General features: G+C 48.8%; 1 protein-coding gene across 3 annotated transcripts in view; it reads right to left on the bottom strand.

The window, feature by feature from the left end:
• TTPAL (alpha tocopherol transfer protein like) overlaps positions 1–13,888 on the bottom strand; it is a 38,807-nt gene extending 24,919 nt beyond the window's left edge. Inside the window, exon 1 of one of the 3 annotated variants that reach the window (XM_046679636.1) lies at positions 13,629–13,888. The gene's annotated coding sequence lies outside the window, so the exon portion shown is untranslated. Of the gene's footprint in view, positions 1–16; positions 95–13,628 lie in introns of those variants that run through there. The other 2 variants (XM_046679635.1, XM_046679638.1) reach the window with 2 other exon arrangements.
• Between the last annotated feature and the right edge of the window lie 5,457 nt (positions 13,889–19,345).

Below are 19,345 nucleotides of genomic sequence, written 5' to 3'. Positions count from 1 at the left end.
TTAAACAGATGCTCACCTGATGGATCTGACCCAGTCTGAGGTCATGGGTTGCCCAACCAGCCGTCCAGAGCCTGACTTGGCTTGAGAAGCGTCCAGACTAGGGCTGGGAGAAGTCAGCAGCTTGGCAAGCGCCGGACAAACCTGACCACTACCCGGGGGTCGTGTGAAGCTTGTGACCCATGAGCCTGGTGTGCTTCAAGGAGCCAGAACCTTCTGTCACCGTGTGTGCCAGCCTTTTGCTCACAAGCCTCGGAATCAGGACTCAGAAGAGAGCTGGCTACCTCTCTAAGTGGGAGATAAAGACATGCGCGGGGCTGGCTGTGCGGATTTCCCAGAAGAGGTGAGAGCCCAGCTGTGTTTTCTGGTCACACATTGATTTTCTAACCTGATTCAGCACGGCTGCTTGGAGGTACAGAGCGTCCTCTCCGTTCCCTAGATCCCAGTCTGGCTGGAGCATTTCCAGAACAAGGCCTAGAATGGTAGGGGACAAGGAGGGGTAGAGACTCCATACCCCCTACCCCACCACTACCAGCCTAAGAGCCCTCTCAGCCTACCCTCCACTGTATTATTAACACCCAGCAGGACCAAGTTCTTACCAAACGCCAGCACTTCATATGTATTCACCTGACCAGCCTGTTGGAGATGTTATCAGGCAGGGGCTCTCATGAGTACCATTTGACAGGTGAGAACGCTGAGGCCCAGAGAGGAAACTCACTGGGAAACAGTCACATGAAGATGGAGCTGCAGGTCCAGGATCCTGGAATCCCGGAGAGGCAGATCCGGCAACGGTCTGTAGATTCATCGTGTCACTCAGCCCTCCCAACAACCCCGTTGGGTTGTGTCCCCTCCATGAAGATGTGAGAAAAATGAGCCTCAGAGGGTGGACGTGACTTGTACAATGTTACTCGAAAGCTCTGCTGTGACAGCCAGCAATCATTTTTCAAGAGCACAGTCCCAAAGCCCACAGCTGGTAAAATTTGTCCACGACCACTCAGAACCCCCTATGGATTATTCTCCCCACATTCACCCACAGTGCTCCTATGAGGGAAGAGGGGGCAAGGAATCTTTTGGTGGCCATCTTCTTAGAAGGGTGGAATGAGGTACGGAGGGCTCCTCTGGGGGGACTAATTGGAGAGCTTAACATGTGACCCCTATATGGGGGTCCAATGGTCTGATGTGGGCAGGGACATCTAGAAACTGGGAGAGCTGGGCTGCCCCACTACACTAGTGAGGGAGCCAGAGAGAGGGTGTGCTGAGGTCAGCCCATACTCCCCGGTGCCTCAGGACAAAGGCTGCTTGAGTGTTTCCCAGGGACCAGCCTGGGCAGAAAACACCTACAAGGGCTCAGCTTGGGCCCTGTCCCACAAAGCCTAATGGAGGGGCAGAGCTGGATGGCGGCAGCGAGAAGCTAGAGTTGGATGTCAGATTCCTAAGGACTGAGGAAGGAGTTACTAGGGCCCTCTAGTTGAAGATGCTGTGTCCTGGGGTAAGTCTCCAGATCACGGGATGGCTGGGGTTCAATCGTAATAAAAGAGCCACCTTTTATGAAACACCTACTATGTGCTAGTCTCTATACTATATGTTGCCTATGCGCTGGTTCACCATGTCTTCACTACCTTTCAGAGTTGGTATGACTATCTCCACTTTACACATGAGGAAACTGAGGCTCAGAAAGGCTAAGGAACCATCAGTGGGGTCCACAGGTTAAAAACAGTGGTTCATCTAGAATGGCTAAAATTAAAAGGACTCTCCCTAGCGACTGCTGGTGGGAATGCAAGGTGGTACAACTACTTTGGAAAATAGTTTGCAGCAGTTTCTTAAAAAGTTAAACATATACTTATATGACCCGGCAATCACACTGCTGGGTATTTACCCAAGAGTGATGAAAGCATTTGTCCATTCAAAGACAGTACGTGAATGTTCTTAGCAGTTTTATTTATAATAGCCAAAAACTGGCGGGAAACTGTCCATGCATAGGGGAATGGGGGAAACTGTATATACCTACACACACACACGTGTACACGATTTAGCAATAAAAAGGAACAAACTATTGATGTATGCAACAACATGGATGAATCTCAAAATAATTATGCTCAATGAAATGTCAGACAAGAGTACAAATTGTATGATTCTATTTCTATAAATTCCAGAAAGTTGAAAGTACTCTATGGTGAAAGAAAGTAATCTACAGTGACCGTGGTTGCCTGGGAGTGGGGGGTGCGATAAGATGGCTTATAAAGGGGCACGAGGAAACCTGGGGTGATGGAAACGTGCATCATCACGATTGTGGTGACGGGTTCCTGGGGTATGTACATATGCCAAAACTCATCAAATTACGCAGTTTAAATAGGTGTCGTTTATTGTACATTAATTATACCTCAATCATGCTGTTTTTAAAAAAGAAACTAGAGAGTGGCACGATTAGGATTTGGACCCACCTGTGCCTGATGTGAAACCCTTCAGGAGATGGTACGTTATTCAAAGCTCCCCTTTCTTTGGCTGGAGACACAGTCAGTCCAAATGGTGCCACCTCCCGGAAGCCTTCTTGTCCCCTCTGTGGCAGACTGTGGCTTTTCAGAAATTGCCTCCCCCGTGGCCTTGGCCCACACCACCCTTCTGCCTGCCTTTAGGATTTGTCAGTGGCTCCTTTCTCTACTTGGGGACCTTCCCTCCCCATATTGTCCTTCAGATATGCTGACTGAGAGCCCAGTGTCAGAATCAGACCAACCTGAGTTTGAATCTCAGCTCTGCCATTTACACCAGCTGCCTGACCTTGGAATCATCTGAATAATAGTAGAAGCTACTTGGAGATTGCCTCAAGGATCAAATAAGAGATAGTTCATATTAAACAATTAGTGTAGGGCCTGGTGTGTAATAAACATTCAATAAATGTTAACTATTACTGATCTTCACCTGGCAGTGGCTGCTGACTGTTTAAGTTTCTCAGCCTTTGAATCAAGTACTTACCGCCACGGCTATATTTATTGACATGGAAAGATGCCCAAAGCGTACTTATGAGGGGAAAAAAGCGGGCTCAGAATGCCTCACAGGTCATTTTAAGGATTAAAGGAAAAAACAGACATCCATCTCTTAGCACAGTGCCGGCACACAGCAAGTGCTCACTGAAAGCTGGTGTGGTTGTTCTTAATGTGAAAGCATTTGTAGCCCATCGAGTACTACTTTCAAATATATCGTGTGAGTTCCTGCGAAACGAGATAATGTTTGCAATTGCGCTTCGACAGTGAAACAGAGAGAGGCAGACCTGGGCATTCCCTCTGCCTTCCTTCTGACGCAGCTCAGGGGGCTGTCACGGGCAGGGCTGGAGTTGGACTTGGGACCCATTAGTCTAATGTGGATTCTGGTACTTTCTTATGCGGTCTTGGAGCAAAAGCAAAGGCTTGCCCTTTGGAATGGAGACTCCAGGCCTGGATAAACAATATTCTTTGCAGTAACTGAAGTGCTGTGACAAAATGTAGGCACTTGAGGGCGCTCCAATCAGCCTGCAGTAGAGAGCGTCTCAGAAGGCGGTGATGATAACGATGATGACATGAATGCTGCTGTTACATTTAACAATGGCTTCCATTTATTGAGTTTTTACTTGTTTGCTGTTTGTGCCGTTGAGTCCGACTGCTAGCGACCCTGTGGCCAGCAGAGCGGAGCCCTGCCCGGTCTTTTTGCGCCATCCTCTCACCTTCTGGCACTACATCAGCTAATGCTCTGCTTCTATTCATAGGGTCTTTTTTTTTTTAAAGATTTTATTTTTCCTTTTTCTCCCCAAGGCCCCCTGGTAACTAGTTGTATATTTTAGTTGTGGGTCCTTCTAGTTGTGGCATGTGGGACACTGCCTCAGCATGGCCTCATGAGTGGTGCCATGTCCGCGCCCAGGATCCGAACTGGTGAAACCCTGGGCCGCCAAAGCGGAGCGTGTGAACTTAACCATTCGACCACGGGCCGGCCCTCTCATAGGGTTTTTACTATAAGTAAAACGATGGGTTCTTACTATGAGCTCCTAAAATGTGCTAAGAGAGTCACAAACTTTATTTTAGATACTATTACTAAAGATTTTATAGACAGTGTGTATTGCTCTTTAGAATTTTAAAACATTTTTTATAATGGAGTCACAATTCACAAATCTTGTAAAATGTACCAATAATAAGTGTGCAGCTTGGTGAGTTGTTACAAGCATACACACACTGGTAACCCCCACCTGGAGCAGGATATATAACTTTTTAACACCCTTTCCACTCACCCCGCCCCCGCCCAAGACAACCACTATCCTGACTTCTATTATTTATTTGTTTTGCTTGTTTTTGAACTTCATATGAATGGAATCATACATACATAATATTTAGGGTTGCCAGGTTTAGCACATAAAAATCCAGGATGCCAGTTAAATTTGAATTTCCCAGGGGACATATTTGCACTAAAAAAATTTCATTGTTTATCTGAAGTTCAGATTTACCTGGGCATCCTATATTTTCTCCGGCTACTCTAGTAATCTTTTGTGCCTGGCTCCCCTATGTTGTTGTGGCTATGAGTAACTTACTCTTTTTCATTGCTGTGTAGTATTCCACCCCACGAATGTACCTCAAAATATTTACTCCGTCTACTGTTGATGGAGAAGGGTGGGTTACTCTTAGGTAGGCACTAAAGACTAATGTTAAGTGGTGCACCCTGGAGTCAGAGGCCTGAGGGTTTGAATCCTGGCTCCACCTCTTAATACTTGTGAAGGCTTAGCCAGGTGAATTAATTTTCCTGTGCCTCAGCTAGTTTAACTTTAATATGGGCTAATAATAGTACCTCAGAGGGTGTTGTAAAGTTTAAAGGGGATATCACACATAAAACACTTAGCACAGGGCCCCAGCACAGAGTTAGCACTCAGTAAATGTTGCCAGTATCACTGTACCCATTAGACCTAGGAGAAAATTAAAATTCAGAGGAGTGAAAAAACTAGCTCAAAGTCACATACCTAGTAAGTAACAGAGCACGTCTGTCATTCATATTGGCTAAATTAGAGTCATTCATTCATTCAACAAATTTTTTTGAGCATCTCCTCTGTGCCAGGCACTGTTTAGGTCTTGAAGTCACACGATGCGCAAAGGCCCTGCCTTCGTGAAATATAAAGTCTAGGCAGCGAACACCACTGTTGGTCTGCCAGGCTCTTTATGTGCTTCTCATTAACTAAAAGAGATGTTGGAGATGTTGTCAAAAGAGCTCTCAGCGTGGAGCCGCACAGGCATTCCTGCTCCAGAAACAACAGCCGTCAGCCAGAAAGCAGCCGTCTCTGCAGCAAGGTGGTGTGATGGGTATCAGCGGCTCCATTTTACAGATGAGAAAACTGATGCTCAGGAAGGTTAAGGAATCGGCCCACGCTGACACGGCTAGTACTGGGGGAACAGGAATGCACGGTCAGGTGCACTTGACACCAAAACCCCCTCGGATGTCTCAGTGCTGTTTTTCAGTCCTGATGGCAGGGTGGCTACAGCTTGAGGGTGAAGCTCTGGAGTCCAGATTTTGAAGTTCAAGTCCTGTCTTTGTGACCTTGGGCAAGATATTCGCAGTCTGTGAGCCCTAGTTTCTACCCCTGTGGGATGGATGGAGGCTCACAGGATTGCCTTGGGGATCTGCGGAAAGCTCTGGGTGCAGAGCCAGGAGAAAATAAAGAGCCTCCAAAGCGGCACTAGTGTGGATCCAGAGTGGGGAGGGGCCTCCTGAATATGCTCAGCCTTTAAATCAAAACCTTACTGAAACAAGCTTATAGCCATGGAAAGATGCCTGGAATATCTTGCTGAGTTTATTTAAAAATCAGGTTCTAAACCACAAGCAGGAGTGCACGTATGTACAAAGCATGTCTGAGAAAGACACACTGAATGATCATAGTCCTAAGTGTCTGTAAATAGTAACTCATTGACGCTCCTAATAGCCCTGGGTGGCAGGTGCCGCCAGTAGACAATTTTGCAAGTGGAGAAACTGAGGCAGAGGAGCGTTAACACTCTCAATGTCGCACAGCTAGCTTGCGAGCTGTCACGTGGACATGGGCACTTTGGCCTCAAAGGCTGTGCTCTTGACCTCTTAGTTCAGCTCCTCTGTGAAGGGTGGTTTTTCTCTGGGTGGTAAAATTCCGATGTTTGGAACTTTCTTCTTTGTACTTCTCTGCATCATTTGAGCTTTTGTGATACGTAGGTTTTGTTTTGTAAAAACAACAATACACTAGGGTTCTAAGGTGGGATTTTGATGCCTTTAAGAATTGGCTGTGAACACTCATAGGGACAAGCCACTCCCAGTCTCTTTTGTGTTGGTGAGACCATGGTCCGTGGAGTTGGGGACCCAGGGTCCTGCCCTGTCATCCCCCCACCCCAGGGCGCTCTGTGACTCTGGGTGAGTCACAGTGTCCAGGCACCACCTTTCTCCCAGCAAGGCCCCTGGCACAGAATAGGCCCTCAGTAAATGTCCACCGGCTAGAGGAGGAATGAATCACTGTGCCCTCTGGGTCTTGCCCCACCTCAGCCACCAAAATACGCTCCTTGCCTTCCCCTGGGGCCCCGAGAATTAATGAATGAACTAAGTCACTGTAAAGTGCTAATAGTTTCAGGTTATTAGAAAGCTAAGTGGCAAGAGACACAAGACCCTACCAGATGGATGATTAGTGGTGCCCGTGGGCTGTGAGTTGGGGGTGGGTATGGCCATCGGAGAGTCCCGGAAATCAGTGCCCGGGCTGGTAGGAGAAGGGTTCAGGCCTCACCCCAGGAATGGGGCTGCTGGGAGTTTTCTGCCCGTGACCCCACTCGTGACTCCTGCTCCTATCACCCAGCCTCGAAAAGGCTGGGCCCGCAGGGCCATAAATTCCTGCTATCATCAGACAGCATCTCTACAGCTCAGGCTGTTTGCCAGGAGCCCTACAATTATTTTTATCACTTACCAGTCCTGTAATTATTTTTTATCACTTTTTTCTCACAGCAGCCTTGCAAGCAGGGCTAGTTTTGCTCTCTTTCGGTTTGGAGTTGGGGGAACCCAGCCCATGGACGGTTTCGGAGAATTTCCTGGCTTTGCCCAAAGCTCCAGAGAGCCTCCGGGTTTGAACGCACAGCCCCTTGGGGGGTCCATGCTGGTGCTCCATGTGAGGCCAGAGGCTTTGGGAGAATTGGGAGTGGAAATTGGGAATCATCAGGAGTGTTAGGCTCGGCTACTTTGGAGCTGGGTGACCTAGGGCAAGTCACTCGGCCTCTCTGTGCCTCAGTTTCTTCATCAGTCAAATGAGGAAGTAATACTAGGACCCACCTCCTAAGTTAGTACCCACAGGTGCTCAGTAACTGAGAGGTTCTATTTAACTTTGAGTTAGAACCTGGATCCCCAACTCAGACCTGGGCCTGCTAGATGACTTGGGCAAGTCTCTTGCCCTCTCTGAGCCTCAGATTCCTTATCTGTGAAATGGACATTGTCTTGCCTGCCCCACACTCTGGCTCGCTCATCTCCAGTCCCATCAGCTTGGCCTTCTTCAGGTCCTCAAATCACCGTCTGTTCCCTCTACTTGGAACCAAGGGCAACCTTTCGCCTCCGGCTTTGCCTGGTTAATCTCCATAATCATCCCAGAAGGCCTTCGTTCCCTCCCTCCCTTCTTTTCTTCACTTGTTCAACAAATGTTTATTGAGCCCCTACTATGTGCCAGGACTGTGCTAGGTGGTGGATGAGACCAGCCAAGTCCCTGTGCTCACGAAGGGGAGATAGACAATGAACCAAAAAGACGTGAAAAGCAAAGCAAAAAACCCCAAGGCAATTACAGACTGTGTTAAGCCCTTCATAGGGGAAAACTGTAGCCCCGGAAGAGGAAGCAAATGGGGAAGGCTGCTTTCTAGAAAGGCCTCTCCGAGGAGACGCTTCCGTTTGAATTAATCATTTATTTGAATATGCACGTGGTGCAAAATTCAAGCAATGTCGCCCAGTTGAAAGTGCTTCTCCCTGCCATGCCCCCTACCCCGGTCACCAGCTTTGTATTCTCCTTCCAAAGAGGCCGCTGTTTGTCAGTTTCTTGTGGATGAGTGACAGTTCTAGTCAATCTGAACCACAAGCAGCAGCAGCGGTTTAAAGGTGTGGGAGAAGAGGAGTCCAGGCAGAGGGAACAGCCAGAGCAAAGGCCCTGAGGCCCGAGCCCGAGAGAACCAGGACGGCAGAGGCGATCAGAGCCTCTGATATGGGGCCTGTGGGCCGTGGGAAGGAGTTTGGATGTTACTCTCTGTGGCTTGGGTACCGCTTTCGAGTTGGGCGTGGGGTAGAGATGAGCGTATTCTGATCTGTGTTTTATATAAACACTGTGGAGAATGGATTTAGGGGTCCAGGTGGGACAGGGAGACCAGCGAGATGGCACCTGTTGCGTTGGGGATGGTGAAGACCAGGGCCAGAATGCGGGAGTGAGGGGCCGGGGGAAGCGGTCAATGTGGGTTGTGTGGGAGGCGGGTGGAGACCAGCGCGGGTCCACACGCTCTCATGACATCTTCCCGCTGTTAGTTCCGTCTTGGTGGTTATTGGATTCACCTTGCGCCCTTGTAACCTGGCGCGGAGTGGGCACTTGGGACGTGTTTGCTGAAGAGGTGACTAAAAGATGAAAAGGCCCTTTGTAAGTGGAGACACGCCCCTTGAGAAATGGCCCAGCAGCCTCCTCCGTGCTCCCGCCTCCCCCGGCTTGGGCGCTCCCCTCCACCATCCGCGCCTGCGAATCACGCCCAAATCATCCCGCCATGCGGAGCCTGCTTCTGATCGGCAGCATGTTAGAACCTCAGCCCGAAGGTTCTCGTATTTTCTCAGCTCAGAAACCCTTTTCCCATGAAAGCCTGATATAAAAAATATATAGAAAGTTATTTTATAACTTCAAATACCTAAGAACTTGGGTAAAAGGTGAGCAATACAGATGCAATTCTCAACATAGATAATATTGTACAAAGCTCATGGAGAAGAGCAGGCTGCTTTGTTAAACCCCACAGTGTCGCCCTGGGGCACACCTGACAATCGCATTCTTTTCATTTATCCAAGAAAGAACCATTGGCGGCTTCCTGCAGGGAAGCCAGGCTCCACGTCCAACGACAGCCTCTAGTTTCATTTGCATCCAAATGCAATCCTCCTTCAACCAGAGAAATATTTCCAAATGAGAACCATCTGTGTGTATGTTTCAATAGGTTTATATAATTTAGAATAACATAAATTTTCAAGATGCACAAAGCCTAAGTGGACAGCTCAGGAATCATCACAAAAACAACACCACTGTGTCACTGTCATCCAGATGAAGAGAGAGAACCCGCCAGCCCCCCACAGCCCTCCCTGTGCCTTCTCCTAGTCACTCACTACCTACCCCTCCCAAGAGTAACCACAATCCTGCCTCCTAACATCCTAGACTAGTCTTGTCTATTGTTGAAATTTATAGAAATGGAACGCACAGGGTGTATTCATTTGTGAGAGTCATTCATATTTGTAATAGCTTGAGTGCATTCATTCTCATTGCTGCAGTGTTCCACTGCGTGAATATATCACAATTTCAGATACTGATGGCTTTTTTTTTAACATCTCGCTGGTGGGGGTGGGTGGATGGGGGCAGGGACTGGGTTTGGATTACAGATAAGTTTTATTTTATGCACCTGGTGTTTTGTTTTGTTTTCACTGAATTAGTTGCTGTTAAAGATGGATGTCTGGCTTCTCTTAGAGGATCTGTCATGGCAGGGCCCCCAATCCCAAGTGCCTGGAGATGAGTCCTGGCTGCCCCTCCTCAGTACATATATTCCATTCCCTTTTTGCCACAGTCTCCACCACCCCCTGTTGTACTACAACTAGGCCACCTCACTCACTAATATTGCCCACCTGGCCCTGTAAATACGTGAGTCTTCCACTCCAGCTTTAATTCATCAGAAGTGGCCCCAAATATTTTATTCTGAGGTCTACACAACAATGGATAGATCTGGCAGCCCAAGATAGAATATAAGTTGTCTCTACTGGGTTAAACTTTGGAATTCATGTTTGAGTGCTCAAAAAATTTATCATTATTACTATTTCAAAAAATGTCTTAAAATGTATTTTCACTATTATTATTACTGTTACCACTTCAAAAGATGTTTTAAAATCTATTCAAATGTGTAGTAGAGGGCATGGTTAAATGTGGGTGCTTTGGACCCAGATGGCCTGGAGTCAAATTCTGCCTCTGACACTCAGGAACTGTGTGACCTCAGGTAATTATGGAAACTCTCTGTGCCACTGTACAAGGGGGAGGCTAATATTATTTACCTTACTGGAGTCTTATGAAGATTAAATGAGCTAATACTCATAAAGTCGTTAGAAAAGCTTCTGGCACAATATTCAACGTATGTTAGCTATTTATGATTTTTAAAATTATTGTGGGCAGGCTGACCATCTGACCTGCTGGGGTGACCAACCATCCCAGTTTGCCCAAGACTGAAGGAGTTTTCAGGATACAGGACTTTCACTGCTAAAACTAGAAAAATCCTGGGCAAAATAGGATGAATTGGGCACCCTCGGCCTGCCTGACAGTTATTTCTCACCGTAACTTGACGCACTGGCCTTTCACTTTGATTAAATTTTATTAAAAATAATATTTGAGTCCCATGTTGTGGAATCCCTAGAATATCCCCTATGATATAGTTTCTGCAAAGCACCAATCTTGCCTACATCTTACCCATTTTACAGATTGGGCAACTGAGGCCCAGGAGTGCAAAGCAGCCCCCTGTTGGCAGCAGAGTTCTTCCCCGGCCCCCGCCTTGATGCTTCTCCCCCATCACTCCCTCCGGATAGCTGATGGATACTGCTCCTTTGGTGCTAACCAGGTCCTAGGTAGCACACTAAATGCTTTCCGTTAATGATTCTCACAATCATCTTAGGCGGTGGCTCTACTGTGATACCCGTTTGAGAGACGACACCTCCTTCTTGCCTTCCATCCTACCCATATCCCCGTATTCATTCATTCTCTATATATTTGCCCGACTGCGGTTTCCTTCGAACTCCTGTTCCAGGGAACATCCCCCAGGCTCCCTGGGTCTTATTTCGCCGCTGAGTCTAGTCCCTTGTTTTCCGCAGTCTGTCCTAAGACATTGTCGAAGGACTTTTTTTGGCTCAATCAGCAAATATCTGCTGAGCTCCTACTGCTGGGGCTACGTGGTGAATGACACACAGATCCTGCCTTCAAGGACTCAACTCTGGTGGGGGCCCCAGTTCATCAGGGTCTCTCCCCCATTGCACGGTGGGTGGCCATCATCAAGACCCAAATGAAAGACTGGGTCTTTTCCTCTCTGTGCCATTAAGAAGAGGCCAACAGCAGGCGTGTAAATGAGAGGATCACACCACAGTGCAGGGAGGGCAGCAGGCTTTCAGAGCTGTCAGCCGTGAACTGTCAGGGTGCAGGCAGGGAGCAGCTGGCATCTCAAAGGGTTAAGCCAGGGTTTCTCATCTCAGCACCATCGACATTTGGGGCCGAATTACTCTCTGTGGTGGGGCTGTCCTGTGCATTCTAGGATGTTTAGTGGCATCCCTGGCCTCCACCTGCTAGATGCCAGTAGCACCCCCACACCAGTCATGACAACCAAAAATGTCTCCAGACATTGCCAAATGTCCCCGGAGGGGAAACTCATCCCAGGGTGAGAACCACTGGCTTAACTGAAGCAAATTTAATGCAGGGAGTGTCTACAGAGGCGTGAGCAGGCCACGGGAAACGTCAAGGAAGAGTGAGGCACCAGGGACAAGGCACAGCGGGGAGCTGTTATCACCCCAAGGCCTGAGGGGGCAAGAGGGACAGCAGCGTTCCTGCTCCTGGAGCCAGCTGGAGCTGTGGAAGTGAGGCCAGGACAGGAGGTGAGGCCATGCAAAAACACGGCCCTGCCAACATTAAGGCAAAACAGGGACGGGGCGGGTGGCATAAACACCCCACTTATCCCTCATCCTGCCTTTTAATCTCCCGCTGACTCCTCCCTTTGATGGAATCCAATGGAAGTCAGGAGGCATGGGTGCGTAGAGCAGGGTATGCGAGTGCGTGTGGAGGTGGTGCACAAGTGGGGAATAACCATCACAGGGAGGCAGCAACGGAACCCGGACCCTGGACATTTGAGGTCAGTCTTGTAACTTGCGTGGGAGTTTTCCAAGTGGAGAAAACGGGAAAGGGTATTTCAGCCAGAGAGAACAGCACGTACAGAGGCATGGAGTTACAAAAGAGCCTGGATCGCCTAATTGTTTATTTCATTATGATTGTTTGTTTGATTGATTGACTCTGGTCCATGTCCACTTGGTGAAAATAAAACATTCAAAAGGTACAAAAGGGCATAATGAAAAGTAGCTCTTCCTCCCACCGCTGACCCCAGCTGCCCAGGTCACCTCGTCAGAGGCCACTTTTCTCTCCTGTCTCTTATCACCTTCTAGAAAGAGTCAATGCAAGTGCTAGCTGGTAAATGTATGTGATGTGTGTCACTCAAACTCCTAATCTGACTTAATTTCACTGATGTTTGTGGAACCCCTACTTGCGCAAAGAAATGGACTGAGAGCTCTGGCCTTGGCCTCTAAGCCCGGCCCTTCCCTAAACATGGTGTAGTTGTAGGCACGCCGCTCTCACCTCCTCATTTCCTCCTCCAAGCAAGGAGTGAGTCTTCAAGGGTCCTTCCAGCTCTGTGGAGCTTGCCCACAGCTGCGTTGTTCAACTGACGTTTTGGGGATTAAACTGAATTAAAGCTGAACCACTGGCAAGAAAGAAATTGCAACACGGGAGCACACATAAGCCTTGGGTGTGGTTCTGGAGACCGCATGTTGCCGTTTTGGGCAGACGAGTGAGGTTTCTGTCTCCAAAAACCTGCTCTGGTCTGAGCCCACAGAACAGTTGCCTAGGAAGGAGTGCTATAGTATGGCCTCGAGGGTGGGCTGGATTGGGAGCAGGTTGGGTCCTACTAACTGGGTGGCACTTGGCCCAGGGGAGACCAGATCTGCCTGGCTACCCACAGCTGGCGTCCGCAGCATTTGAGGAGTTTAAGAGCAGAAGGAGGAGCTGCGAAGGCCAGCAGGCCACAGATATAAGGAGCCCCACAGCCAACTGGTAAACCTGACGGTGCCTAGGAGCAAACAATCAAATCTGGGCACCAGATGCCCAGCCGGAAGCCCAGAAGCCGGAGTAACCCAGGTCGCCAGGAGCAGACGAAAGCAAGGCTCTTCCATCCTGATCTCTCTTGTTCTCTCAAGAGCCAGTTCTTTCCTGACAATGCCCGTGTGTCGAGCACTTAGGGGAAACGCGCTCACCACCCATGGGCAACCCGCTGTGTGCAGTGCTGACCATGCACCAGCTCTCACCCCTCCGGCGGCTTGGCGGGAAAGGAGTTGGTGATTCCCACTTTGCAAACAAGGAAAACTGAGGCTCGGGAAGGAGGGGTGCAAGGCAGCATGAGATCGGGGATTATAAACATACACCGACAACCACGGGCGTTCGTATCAAAGAATTATGGCGTGTTAAGCAGAGAATCAGAGAATCTCAGAATCACAAAGCCCAGAAGTCGCAGACCCACAGGTGACCAGTATAATCCACACCCCTGTCTGTTCACCAGGCCGTGGATGAAACCTCTCTCTTGGGCCCGTCTCCCATCCATTCAGGCCTCTTCTCTCACCTGGGGTCTGGTTTCAGCCTCCTCTCTGATCTCTCCTCCTTCCAAACCTGCATGCAGCAGCCAGAGGCGTCTTTCCAAACTCTAAGCAGACTGTGTTACTCTTCCCCTAAAAACCCTCCACGGGCTCCCCTTTGCCCTTAGGATAAAGTTCAAACTCCTTGACACGGTTTACCAGGTCCTCTGTCACTAGCCAGTCTCTTGCCATTCTGATTCTCTCCAGCACCCCCTCCCCAACTCTACACCAACTCATACGGACCTCTTTTTAGTTCCTCAGATATGCCATGCACTCTCTCTCCCTCTCTCTAACCCCTGGACCTTTGCACTTGCTGTTCTCTCCACTTGGAACATGGTGTACACCAGCACCCCTTTTTCTGGTTCGGATATTCTCTCTCTCTTCCTGTCTCCTCTGGGAAGCCATTTCTGCTCACAGAAGGACTTGGTGAAACAGAAGCCTAAAATCTCAGAATCATAGAATTATAGATTTACAGAGTATTAGAAACAGAAACTGAGACTCCCAGAAGCTTGGGATCTCAAGGTTGGAAGAATTCTTGTACAGACATCTTGTCCAAGGACCATTAGTAGATTAGGAAAAGTCTCAATTGTGCCCTTTCTCTTACTTAAATTCTGGTTTTGCATGTATTTATATAATATTACATTAGTGTCTCTTAAATATTTATTTTTATCATGTGTCCTTCTATAATATTTATTGAGCATCTAACTTATTTATTAACCAATGTTTGTTGAGTGCATACTATGTACCAGACACTGTGCTGGACAACCGTATTTTATCTATGGCTGCATAACAAATGATCTCGATTGAAAACAGCAAATGTTTATTATCTCATGGTTTTTGTGTGGTAGGACTTAAGGAATGGCTTGGCTGGATGGTCGGCTTAGGGTCTCTCATGAGGTTGTAGTCACAGCGTCAGCCAAGGCCATGATCACCTGAAGGCTTGACCGGGGCTGGAAGATGCACTTCCCAGATGGCTCGTTCACATGGCCGGCAGTTGACAGGAGACCTCAGTGCCTCTGCATGTGGACCTCACCCCCCAAGGCTGCTTGAGCATCCTTACAACATGGCTGCTGGCTTCCTCAGAGCAAGCGATCCAAGATGGCAAGATGGAAGCCACAATGCCTTTTACGACTTAGCCTTGAAAGTCACACTTCTTCATTTCCACAGCATTCTAGTGATTATACAGGACAGCCCTATTCAGTTGGGAGAGGGCTACATAATGATGCGAATACCAGGAAGTGGGGCTCGTTGGGGGCCCTCTGGGAAGGTGGCTACTGCAGAAGCATTGAACAAGACTGACAAGGTCCCGGCTCTTAGAGTGAACAGCCTGAGGGCTAGAGGAAGACAGTTCATTGATATACAAATAAATAGATAATTTCAGATAGTGGTAAGTGCAATGAAGACAAGCAAACAAGACAATAAATTAGAGCAGCGGTCAGCAAACTATGGTCATTGGCCAAATCTGGCCTGCTGCCTGCTTTTGTAAATAAAGTTTTATTGGAACTCAGCAATGTCCATTCACTCACATATTGTTTGCGGCTGCTTTCCCGCTATAACAGCAGATTTAAATGGTTGCAACAGAGACCATAGAGCCTGCAAAGCATCCTATACTTAGCTAAGTTGGTTAGGGAAGGCCTCTCTGAGAGGCAACATTTTGGCAGAGACCTGAATGGTTAGACGGAAGCAGCCACCAAAAGAGTTGGGGAAAGAATGTTCCAGAAAAAGGGACCATAAGGGTAAAATTTGAGAAATGAGAAGAGCATTGGTGTGTTGAGGAACAGGGAGGAGGCCAAGGGGGCTGGGATGGAGTGACCAAAGGGGCAGAATGGTAGGAGATGACCTCGGAGAAGTGATCAGGGCCACCTTGGGGCCCTGGTGATGGGTTTGAGTTTGTTCTAGGGTGATGGGAAGCCACTGGAGTGTTTTAAGAGGGAGAGGTAGGATCTGATGGGGATGGGAGACATGCTGGTGTGGTCTGGTCCTGTCCTCTGAGCAGGACAGTGCCTCAGCTGTCCCTCTAAGCACAGCTGTCCCAGAACTTGTTGGTCTTGAGAAGACCCAGGCAAGACCTTCAGCATCATCTCTCGACTACGTGTTCAGGACTCGGCGATCCCTCTTGCCAGAAAGCCCTTTCGTTTGACCCATTTTGAGTCCCTTGCTCTCCCTTCCTCTAGGCAAGAAGCTTCCCTCTTCTAGATCTAGGGAATCTGTGAAGTTGGGGAGAGCACTGGATTTGGAGCCCTGGATTCCAAACTCTTCCCTGACACCAACTCATCTGTGACCTTGAGAGAGTCAGGCAACCTCTCTGGGCCACAGTTTCCTCATCTGTAAAGGAAGGTGAGAGTCCAGTCTGCTTGGTCCAAGGCAAGATGATTAAAGGTGGGGTTGTGCTGGGCACATATACCCCGGTCCTAGGGAGAGATCGAAGGACATGTGACAGCCCAGCTTGGGGTAGCTTGGCCAGGCTGGGGTTGCTGACTTGGGTGACGGGAAATAGGGGTGATTGGTCCATTGGGCAGAAGGTGTCCTGCCAACCCTCTCCTGCTTGAATTTCGAACAACAGGGCAGCTTGCTGCCTCCTGGAACTCCTTGGGATGGCAGACTAGAGTTGTTTGGCTCGGGGCTAGACCTTTGAGGTAGACGGGAAGGTCAGCGTCCATGTCCAAGTCAGCCTTGGGTATTAGAAAGAGCATAAGATCTTTGTCAGAGAGAAGCCCGACTCTGCCACTTATTTGCCCCATGCCCTCTTGTCCTCGGTTTTCTCATCTATGAACTGGGTAGAATCTAACTAAGAGGCTTCAGTTGTAAGAGGCACTAGCATTTTGTGTACCACTAAGAGAGAGAACACATTGATAATTCAATCATGACATAATGCTTTCTTAGCACTTTGAGTTTTTATTTTACAGCTATTAAAGAGCTCTGACACTTTTTAAAATCATACACCACTCTTGTGCATAAGTATAAAGGAAAATATAGATGAAATAAACTAGTTAAGGAACTCCTAAAACTTCTCCACGGTCAGCACCCAGCTCACTCAGACCACTGTCCCACTCAGAACCTTCCTTGTCCATGTTTCTTCACACACTGTTGTCCTCCATACCGTCAAACGCTTTGATCACACAGCATTTCCTGGGAGAACGCTCCACTACGGTCTCTGGGATTTTCCTCCCACCGCTTCCTCCTCTTCTGCAGGTCTGACTCTGGCGCCTTCTTGCTTTTATCAGGAGGTGTCAACAGAGGGTTTTTGGGAAACAACCAGGATCCATGTCCCTCCTTCAAATGATCCTTAAGCCGTTTGTGATGAAATAGACAGGGGTGCAGCTGTCCAGTCAGGCCACGGAAACGATGGTGAGAACCAACCAGGTCATGACCGACACCTGATCTGACCAGCAGCGCCGTAGGATGTCGTTGATTTAAAGACACATCCTAAATTCAGACATACCACAGTGTGGAAAAAGGTACGTCACTGAATTTTTAAAATGTCACAATAACTGCTGTCTCCTGCAGTTTACGCGAAGATGGAATGATATAAATCTGTGACATGGGGCCCTGACTAGAGGCCCCAAAGTGCCCAACTCAGCAGGGGCCACCCCTTTGCATTGCTCACCTGTCCCCTGACTCTCCTGGCCTGGGACATCGCCCTCGCAGGGCCCGCTCGGGTTTATGGCAACAATCGCTGCCCCTGCCAGACATGATCTCAAAGCTATAAAGGCTTTTACAGTTTCTCTCTCCCCCGAGATAAGCCTGGGGAGCCCTTCCCAAGGCCGGGGAGCAATTTCAGAGCCGCAGGGGGAGGGGCTGGGCGTTGCACAAGTCGGAAAATAGAACAAGTTTTATGGCCCCAACTTCTCTAAAATACCACGTTCTCATATCCTCGGCTCGAATCTGCTGGTGCAACCTCAGCACCTGGAGCACAGGGAAATTCATTTGTTCATTCATTCATTCGACAAACAGGGACTAGGGGGCAGGGCACACCAGTACGGATCTTCTCAGTTTGCCGCTATCATGGTCCGTGTGGACCCAGGACAACTCACTTCTCATCTGTAAAACAAGGACAGCTCACTTGACCTGCTTCACAGCTTCACTGAGTGGCTACGCAAGACAACGAGCGTGCCAGCGCGCTTAGCCCACTGGAGGACTGCAACCCACGTTGCTCGAATCCCTCTCCCTCACGTCGACGTCCGTCTTACCTGTTCTTAGCTCCTCTTTCTCTTGCCGGCCTGGATGGTGGAGAGGTCTGCCGTGAAGTCCTCACCAGCATCTTTCTGCTGGCCACCCTCCCTCTTTCAATGAGCTCGTGCAACTACTTGTTTTTTTTTTTTTTTTCTTTCATATTTTTTTATTAAGGTATAATTTCCATCCAGTAAAACTCACCCTAGTAAGTGTATAGTTCTGCAAGTTTTGGCAAATGTATACAGCCAGGTAGCCACACTGCAGTCAAGACACACAACATTTCCACACCCCCCGAGCCCCTTCCCCTCCGCCCCTTTGTGTTCAAACCCCCTTCCCAGCCCCAGCCTCCGGCAGCCACAGTTTCTGCCCCTAGAGTTTTGCCTTTTCCAGGATATCATATAGATGGAATCACATCGTATGTGGCCTTTGGGGTCTGACCTCCTGCCCTCAGAATGGTGCATTCGAGACCCAGGTGGCTTGTATCAGTAGTTCGCTCCTTTTTCTTGTTGAGCAGTGTTCCCATTTGGCTTTTAACGCACATCTATGCTATGACCTGGACTTTTCTCTCCAGCCCAACTTCTCCCTGAGCTCTAGGCTTGCATATCCAATGAGTCCTTGGATGTTTAATTGGCATCTCTAACAAACCTTTCCCAAGGGAACTCTGCTTTCTAACCCGAATCTACAGCTCCTCCAGGCTTCCACATGTCAATAATCAGCACCTCCAGCCCCACGGTTGCTTCTCTTCTTTCCTTCCCATATTCAATCCGTTAGCAAGTTCTTGGTGGTACGACATCCAAAACATGCCAATCTGACCGCCTCTCCCCGCCCCAACCTGTCTTCGTTTCCAGGGCTGCATAACAAATTGCCCCAAACATAGTGGTTTAAAACAACACCCAATTGTTATCGCAGTTTCTGGTGGAAGTCCAGGCATGGTGTGATGGGGTTCTCTGCCTGGAGTCTTAGAGCTGAAATCAAGGTGTCGGCCAGGCTGTGTTCCTACCTGAAGGGTCTGAGGAAGGATCCACTTCCAAGCTTGTTCACATTGTTGCCTGAATTCAGTTCCTTTTGATTGTAGGACTGAGGTCACAGTTTCCTAGCTGGCTGTCAGCTGGGGGTTGCCCTCAGCTTCTAGAGACCACCTGCATTCCTTGCCATGTGACCCCCTCCATCTTCAAAGCCAGCCACGGAGAATCTCCCTCACACTGAATCCCTCTCATCCTTCGAATTTCATTTGCCAAAGAGCCCAGCCCCCTTTCAGGGCTCACTGATTATGTCAGGCCCACCACGACACTCTCCCCATCACAAAGTCAGCTGGTTTGGGGCCTTCATTACATCTGCAAAATCCCTTCCCAGCAGCACCAGCAGATAGTGTGTGAATAATTGGGAGAAGGTGTGTATAGACCAGAGGGCAGGAGTCTTGGGGCCACCTGAGAATTCTGCCCACTACCCGACTCTAGTCCAAGCTGCCATTATCCCTCCCCTGGGGACTGCACAGACTGCCTCTGGGCTTCTCGGCTTCCACTCTTCTTCC

This window comes from Equus quagga, chromosome 12 (assembly GCF_021613505.1).
Source record: "Equus quagga isolate Etosha38 chromosome 12, UCLA_HA_Equagga_1.0, whole genome shotgun sequence".
NCBI classification, from domain to species: Eukaryota; Metazoa; Chordata; class Mammalia; order Perissodactyla; family Equidae; genus Equus; species Equus quagga.
Note: the sequence above shows the minus strand (reverse complement) of the source record. Positions and strands in the feature narration are given on the sequence as shown.